Source organism: Zingiber officinale, chromosome 5B (genome assembly GCF_018446385.1).
Source record: "Zingiber officinale cultivar Zhangliang chromosome 5B, Zo_v1.1, whole genome shotgun sequence".
In the NCBI taxonomy this organism is placed as follows: Eukaryota; Viridiplantae; Streptophyta; class Magnoliopsida; order Zingiberales; family Zingiberaceae; genus Zingiber; species Zingiber officinale.
The window spans coordinates 71,523,882-71,532,392 of NC_055995.1; the positions used below are offsets into that span (position 1 = coordinate 71,523,882).

The 8,511-nt window shown below is 41.6% G+C and overlaps 1 long non-coding RNA gene across 1 annotated transcript; it reads left to right on the forward strand.

Moving 5' to 3' along the window:
- Positions 1-5,634: 5,634 nt before the first annotated feature.
- LOC121987475 lies at positions 5,635-6,018 on the forward strand. The gene is made up of 3 exons (XR_006113612.1): positions 5,635-5,663; positions 5,753-5,857; positions 5,946-6,018. It is a non-coding gene; the product is annotated as an uncharacterized LOC121987475 (long non-coding RNA).
- The last annotated feature ends 2,493 nt before the right edge of the window (positions 6,019-8,511 follow it).

An 8,511-nucleotide genomic window follows, 5' to 3' on the forward strand; every position in this document is an offset into this window, starting at 1 on the left:
ATAGCCGTCCATTCGGCCACTGATGGAGAGTGGTAGTTTGGAGTGGAGCTAGTCCTGTCACGCTTACTCCGCCGCTCAGTGTGCTGTCAGCCTCGACCACTCTGGAGTAGTGAGTCTTGAGGGTACAGTTGTCAGAGGGCTAGAGATGTGAGTGGTCAGGGACCCTTGGCTATGTAGTTATATAACTACTTAGCTGACCGTCCGCTTCGGCCGCCTATAGCGGTGCTTGTACTGGAGGCTAGTACGGTTTGTCACGGACCCAAGCCTCTCGGCCATACAGGGGTCGTGGTGTCTAGAGAGGTGGCGGGGGTGACCATGGAGCATGCATGCACATTGGCATTTGATGCGCGGTGCATCTTTGGAGATATATTTGCATACATGCCTAGTAGATACTAGTTGCATGTGTTTGTGGTATGTTGCATTTGTTTGCGATATGACTGTTGCATATGGTTGTCATGCTGCATACATGTCATTTATTTTACATGTATATGCAGTCGTATTTATATTGCACAGGTGTCACGGGTATGCCTGTTGCAGATCTAGTGAGTTTATTGATCTTTGTACCTTGCGTCGATTTCGGATTGGGTATGTATCTGTCCTTATGTTAGTTGTGGTTTGTACAGTTTATATGTCAGGTTATTATGTCAGGTATGTTCAGATGCATTGATTATGATAGTATGATCATGTTCTTTATTCCCTACTGAGACTGTATACTTGTGATCTCCATGTTGTTTATGGACCATGCACTATCTTGTCTATTACCCGCTGAGTTACCTATACTCACCACCGCATTTGTACATTTATGTTTTCAGGTAGCAGGTAGATGGTTGGTGTCGCTTGGAGTATCCTGTCTGCCGGGTCCTACGTCACATCCGAAGACCGTGCTTATTTTCTTTTGTATATTCTTTTCTTATTTTTTTGGCATTGTATTTGTGTATAGCCATGTGGCTATCCTATGATTTTGGTGTTGTATTTGTGTTTAAGCCGTGCCGGCATGCATTTTATTTATTTGTGTTGTGTGGGCTTTCCTTCGTTTTTCCGCTGTGTTTTGGTACAGCCGTGTGGGCTGTTATATATATAACTGCGTGGTTGTGATTGTTTCATTCCAACCGTGTGGGCTGTTATTATAACTGCGTGGTTGTGTATATAAATATTCCAGCCGCATGTGGCTGATGTATTTTGCTTGTAGTGATGCTTCAGATTGTCACCGGTACAGGGGAGGTGCTGCCGGATTTTTGTCTGGCAGAGACTCCTTTGGGGGCGTGACAATTTAGTGGTATCAGAGCGGGTACGATACCTGTCTTGCTATGTGTTCTGGTTTTTCGAGATTTATCTGATACCAATTTTTGGTATCAGAGCAGGTACGATGCCTGTTATTTGTGTTTTGGATTTCGTGATTCGATTTTCTTGATGTGACTTTTCGGGCTTTGGGACCAGGCAGCAGCAGGACATCTCCAAGCTATAGGAGGTACGTTTGCATATTGTTATCATACACTGCTGTTGGTATATGTATTGTTCCCCGTGATAGTTTGTTGTGACATGTGTTAGTACTCTTTTGCTAGTATCTGTCTGGTTATTTGTATCATGCATTACATTGGTTGGGTCAATCACTGATCACGGTTGACCTACTGGAGATCAAGGAATTACAGTCTCAGGGGATTTCTTCATATCATACTACCAGTTGTGTTAGTTACTGTTACTACTAGTTGGTTGAGATTTAGAGTCACATACCAGCCTCTATTATTGTTAGCTGGATAGTGGATGGTATCTGTATGCATATGTTGAATCAGCTTGTATTACTCCGGTTGATTAGATCAGTTTAGGATTGAGTTATCTGATCGACTTGTGCAGTGATGGTTTGATTGATTTTAGTTGGTTTTGTACTCCTGTTGTTTTGATTAGTAGAGTATTGATTTACTCCTGTTGGTTAGGTTTGTAGATTACCCTTGTTGACTTGGGTAGTGGTGGATTGATGTTACCTTAGTTGATTTTGACGAGAATTGATTTACCCTTATTAGATCAGTTAGTTGACGACCGATTTAGTTAGTAGTTTGATCATTAGGGTATCATCATACTCTATTTTTAGAGATTCTGATCTTTGGGGTTACTTGTGTTTGATTAGATATTTTGGGAGATATATTTGAGTACATGACTTGTACCGGTGTATAAAGGACTGAATTGGTCGTATACCATTATCGGCTTAGTCAGTCTATAGAGGATCGATGTATCCTATTCCATGGGGACTTTGACCATGGACTGTCTGTACCTAGTTGAATGACTTAGAAGGTACATTCGGATAGGATACCTCCACTGATGTGGAAAAGGGTAAAGCTACCTGCTTAACACTTATGAGATGGATCCATTACTAGGGTGTATGAGTTGGAGAGTACATTTGGATATATGATTTGTACTGACATGAGAGAGTTGAAGTTAGCTACTTAACCTTTACGTGACCCGGTACCACGTGAAGGAAGAAGCAGGGAATGCTTTTTGGAGATCAGGTCATCACTTAGTGATTCCCTTGAGGTGTTTTGGAGAGAGAGTATTTCTATACTTCTTTCAGTAGTATGGTGGTTGATAAGGCGATGATTAATCGACTCGCTTAACGTTGTTCCATGGGAGATCCTGACTCATTGATTGAGCAGATATGATTAGATATCCTTGACGTACTTAGTGATATGTAGCCCGTAATGGTGCGGAGGAAATGATATTAGTTGAGTAATACCTAGGAGGTCCGTCTGTAACTAGGTAGGATTTCAGATGACGATCTTCGAGGGGTAGAGCGTCGATTGACAGATATTTTGATCAGTTGTTTAGTTGTAGTGTTCCTCTATTTTTGTGTTCATTGCTTGATACTGGAGGTTACTGAACCTCAGATGGAGCAATCACAGTATGATGGGGTACCAGACGATGGTTAGACGGCTCAGCTAACATTGTCTCTATCAGGTGGCTCAAGACCTTGACCACGTGATCATTTTACCAGATCTTGTAGTCTATATCTCATATTAGAGGGTTGGACCTTTTATCGATATTTATCGAGGGACATTTATGGAATGATTATGAGAGTTGTGGAGATACCTTCTAGATGGGTAGACTCTTAGTCAAAAGGTTGTGTGACCCTTTGACTTTGGATTGATCTTCTTTTACTATGGATATATGAGTATCTAAGAGGATGAGATGATGAGATTGGGCAGACCTTTTGGATACATTTAGTATGTTGGTAGTGGGGGTTGAAGGTTGAATACTTTCCTTTTACTCTATCATTGTTTAGGAGACTATCTAGTATGATTGATTGATATTGAGGATGATTTTGATTCGTGGATATTGTGAGATCATGTGTGGTGATATGCTATTTGTTGATGATTTATTAGTGGATATATGACTTGATGATCTATTATTAGTGTTTGATGTTGATAGTGACATGAGGAGTGATATGCCTGTGATATATATGGATTGGTTGATTTGTAGTTGGTGATTAGACTACATTCTTATTGTTGGAGACCTTACGGTTGAGTGAGTCTGTTATACGGATATTATGAGTCCTTGGTTTTTACCATTTAGGCTTACAGCGCCCTCGATGTTTTTATGGACTCGATGTATTTGGTATTATTAGGGTGTTTAGATCAGTTTTCATTGTCTACATTGACGATGTTGTGATCTATTTTCGATTCGAAGTGGATCATGTACACTAGCTTCGCATAGTTCTAGAGATGTTTCGACGGGAACATCTATATGTGAAGTTAGTAGTGCGTATTGTGATTGTCTTTTACGAGTTTCTGGGACGCGTTGTCTTTAGTAGAGGATATCGGTGGATCCATAGGAGATAGAGGCTGTTATCAGTTGGGAGTGGTCGTAGTCTATACACGAGACTCATAGCTTTTGTAGTCTGGCTGGATATTATCGAAGATTAGTTGACGGTTTCTCTAGCATCGTTATGTGCTGATTTGATTGTCTAGGAAGAGAATAGAACTTTCTTGGACGGATGCTTGCGATCGGTTTAGTTGCACATGTCTTATGGGTACTTTCTAGGATTTGACGTTGCACTCTCATGTATCGTACTTGGGGTTAGTTGAGATAGCGAAGAGCGATCTCGTAGTCTAGTAGTGGTGAGAATTCTCGTGTAATGAGAATGAGATTCTTTGATTTCTAGAAGATTATGTTCGCCACTTTTCCGGGAGAAATAACGAAATAATCTGATAAATACTGAATTTGTGGTGAAGGTGTGTCGGTGGAGATGTGAGGAGAGTTCTTATCGGTGGATTTTCATGAAGGAAGACATCGTGGATTTGGATCTATTATGTCAGCAAGTGGAAACATTGATTAGTAGGATTATCATTGGAGGGGATGGATCTTGTTGGGGATTACCCAAGACTGAGGGGATATGATGGTTTGGGTAATCAGTTTGGAGATGACTTGCTCCTAGCTATTGATTTGTAGGATAGATTCTTTTGGATTGAGTAGTAGGATTATACTCTAGAGGGATGACCGGATTTGATGATGTATCTTTGAGTATGGTTTTGGATGGAGATTAGTGATTTCACATCATGGTTTTGATTGTGGTTACAGCAGGCTTTGGATTAGGAGCTTCGCTTACTGATGGATAGTTTGAGCGTCTTATACTGATGTTGGATGATTGGTTGGTAGTGGATTTTGGATTTCAAAGATAGTTGATTTATCGACAGTTAGTTCGGTAACAGTGTTGGAGTAGCAAAAGTAGGGTGAGCATATAATCCTTAGAGTCATCCTTTAGGGTTGGAGATTTGTTCTTGATATTTAGATGGAGTGGTATATGAGTTTGTTGCTTAGTGGTTACCCTTGGATGAGGATCTCTGAGTTGAGTAGTAAATTTGGGGACCAAATTTTTTTTTAGTGGGGGAGAATGTAAGATATCGTAAAATTAAATAATAAATATTATTGAACGGAAAATCTTATTGGATTTTTCCGGAGTTTTTAGAAATTTTCTGGGAATTTTTCGGAGCTCGTACGACGAGTTTTGAGGGGACGGATTCGGGGCTAGTTGGAGGCCTGTTTGGAATACCCTTAAAAAGGGAGTGGATTAATTTCATTTAATCTAAATTACCTAAGTATAAATTCTTTACCTAGGTTTAATTTCCGAACCATTCCCCTTCCTCCCGATTTCTTCCCCCTTCATGCGCGCGAGCTCTCTTCGTCCCGAGCCTCACCAGCGTCGGCGATTCTCCTCTCCTCTTCTCTCAACGTCGCCGGCGCAGGGCAACCCTTGAGTGTTAAGGAGGGAAGTGGCAACCGATCTTCCTCTCTTCTTCCTTCCTTTCTCGCGCGGATGAACCCGACATCGACGAAGAGATTCTTCCCCGACAAACCTATTCTCGCCAAGTCGCCTGAGGGAGAGCGCCGGATCTCAACGGTATCATCCATCTCTGGAGGACCGACCACCTTCTCGGCCTCTCGGCCATTCCTTACGCGCGATCGACGGTGATCAAGTGGCGAGGGCACGACAAGGCTAGAGCCCGACGAGGGAGGGGAGATTCGAGCCCTAGTTGCCTCTTGTGGATGTCCAGTGCCTTCTTGTCATCGGATCTTGGATCAGGGAGGTCCACTTCACTGGATTCCGGTTCCTCCTTCTCATTGGTGTTGATTGGATCCTGATCCAAGAGTGGATGGACTGCCAAAGCATAATTTAGGTAAGGAAGTGTCAGGAAGTGCTGTGAATTCAAGGTTTCTCATGTAATTGGGTTTGTTTGTGATGTTCTTCCTGATGCTGGACATGTAGGAGGCATCAGATCAGCTTCTTGGTGGATTCTTCGTGAGCATATCACTGCCCCTTCACTTCTTGCAGCTGTTGAGGTCTCGGTGGGAGGATTAGGGATCAATGGAGGTGAGTAAGGTCTATATTTGTTAGAGTTGCAGCAAAATAGATACTCTACATCTAGGTTCGGGGTTAATCTTGGAAAGAATTGGTGTAGTGGAGGCTCTTGGTGGCTGTTGGCAAGGGATTATGGTGCTGTGAGCTGTTGAATATGCTGCCAAACCTCAAGGTAAATGACTTCCATTTAGGTTTTTCTGTTGGATTCAGTAGTGTGTTGCTAAACCTGGTTCTTACAGGATGATAGGGTTTGTTTTGTTGAGATATGTTAGCAAGTATTGTTGCTTCCATGTGGATATTAGATTAGGGATGTGAGGTTGGAAACTATGGATATGAGTGAGAATCTAGAGGTGAATCATGTTGGAGTTTGTGATTGATTGAGGTTTGTATTGGGTGGAAATTTGTGGATATGATGATCGGTTGATGTAGAGTGTTATGTGATCATTCTTAGGATCATTGGATTGGTTGTTGGTTGGATTATCAGATGTGGTGGTTTGGTTAGTTGTAGATGATGATGTTAGGTTGTTGTGGATTTATGATGAGTTTGGATTAGTGAGTTTTGGATTGATTAATAGATTGTGGATTATGTTTGGATCTAGAAGGAGTTGAATTAAGGAATTAGATAAGTTACTTCGATTAGGGTTTTCCCTAATTAGATTGGGAAGTTTATTTAGCTATTTGCTACCTATGTAATTAGCTAAATATATATTATGTGATCACAGGACTTGGATTCAGGATGAGTGCCTCGACGCGGGATTATTTGGCACGATCGACAGATAAAGGCGGGTATTTCTTCCTTGCCTCTATGTAGATTTTATTGAGCTTAGTGCATGGTTTTATGTGATGGTTTAGGATGCTTTATCTTATATCGTGTTCGTTTGTTGCTTTCCTGCTTGATACCGATGCTTGACCCTTGTGATGATCTATTTCTAATTCTTATGTCTACACTTTGGATTATCTATACTCGTGGTATTTGTGTACATGTAGTAGTATGTATGGTAGGGGTTACGTTGGTGGTATTCATATGAGGCTTGTCCATCCGTATGCGGTATATACTTGGAGTGATGAGTTGTGTTGATTGTAGATTGTATGTGGTTTTATATACACGTTTGATGTGTTTTACTTGGAGGATACATGTTGATTGTACACGTGTAGGTGTGTCTGAGGTTATTGGAGATTTTGGTTGACTATATGTAAGTTATATACATATGTTTGGTGGGATATATGGAGGTATCATGATGATTATACTCATGTTGTGGGGACACTTAGGTGGATTTAGAGTTGCATGGATGATGACGGTGTCATTATCATGATTATAATATATATCATCATGTTCATCATTCATGAGCATCTTGACGACTATCGTCTCCCTTGGTGAGAGGGGGTCGGTCTTAGCCGCCCATTCGGCCAACCATGGTGGAGAGTGGTAGTTTGGAGTGGAGCTATGTCCTTATCCGCTTCCGGCCAGGCAGGTCATCGCCCGACTACCTAGTGAGTCTTGAGGGCACAGTCGAGAGGCTAGAGATGAGTGGTGGGACCCTTGGCTATGTAGTTATATAACTACTTAGCATAAGCCGCGTCAGCTTATCTGTACTGCTTAGGCTGAATGCTATACGGTTTGTCACGGACCCAAGCCTCTCGGCCATCGGGGTCGTGTCTCAGAGGTGGCGGGGGTGACCATGGCGCACATGCACATTGGCATGATGTGCATCTTTGGAGATATATTTGCATACATGCCTAGTAGATACTAGTTGCATGTGTTTGTGGTATGTTGCATTTGTTTGCGATATGATTGTTGCATATGGTTGTCATGCTGCATACATGTCATTTATTTTACATGCACAGGTGTCACGGGTATATCTGTTGCAGATCTAGTGAGTTTATTGATCTTTGTACCTTGCGTCGATTTCGGATTGGGTATGTATCCGTCCTTATGTTAGTTGTGGTTTGTACAGTTTATATGTCAGGTTATTATATGCATTGATTATGATAGTATGATCATGTTCTTTATTCCCTACGAGACTGTATACTTGTGATCTCCATGTTGTTTATGGACCATGCACTATCTTGTCTATTACCCGTGAGTTACCTATACTCACCACCGCATTTGTACATTTATGTTTTCGGTAGCTGTAGATGGTTGGTGTCGCTTGGAGTATCCTGTCTGCCGGGTCCTACGTCACATCCGAAGACCGTGCTTATTTTCTTTTGTATATTCTTTTCTTATTTTTTGGCATTGTATTTGTGTATAGCCATGTGGCTATCCTATGATTTTGGTGTTGTATTTGTGTTTAAGCCGCATGCATTTTATTTATTTGTGTTGTGTGGGCTTTCCGTTTTCATTTTTCCGCTGTGGTGTGGGTTGTTTTATATATAATTGCGTGGTTGTGATTGTTTCATTCCGGCAGTGTACGTGGTTGTGTATATAAATATTCCACATGTGGCTGATGTATTTTGCTTGTAGTGATGCTTGATTGTCCAGTGAAGGTGCGTGTCGGATTTTGTATCGGAGACTCCTTGGGGGGTGTGACAATTTAGTGCGAGGCGGTGCTGGATATACTGCTGCTATGTGTTCGGTTTGAGATTTATCCGATACCAATTTTGGTATCGGGTGCTGATACTGATTTATTTGTGTTTTGGATTTCGTGATTCGATTTTCTTGATGT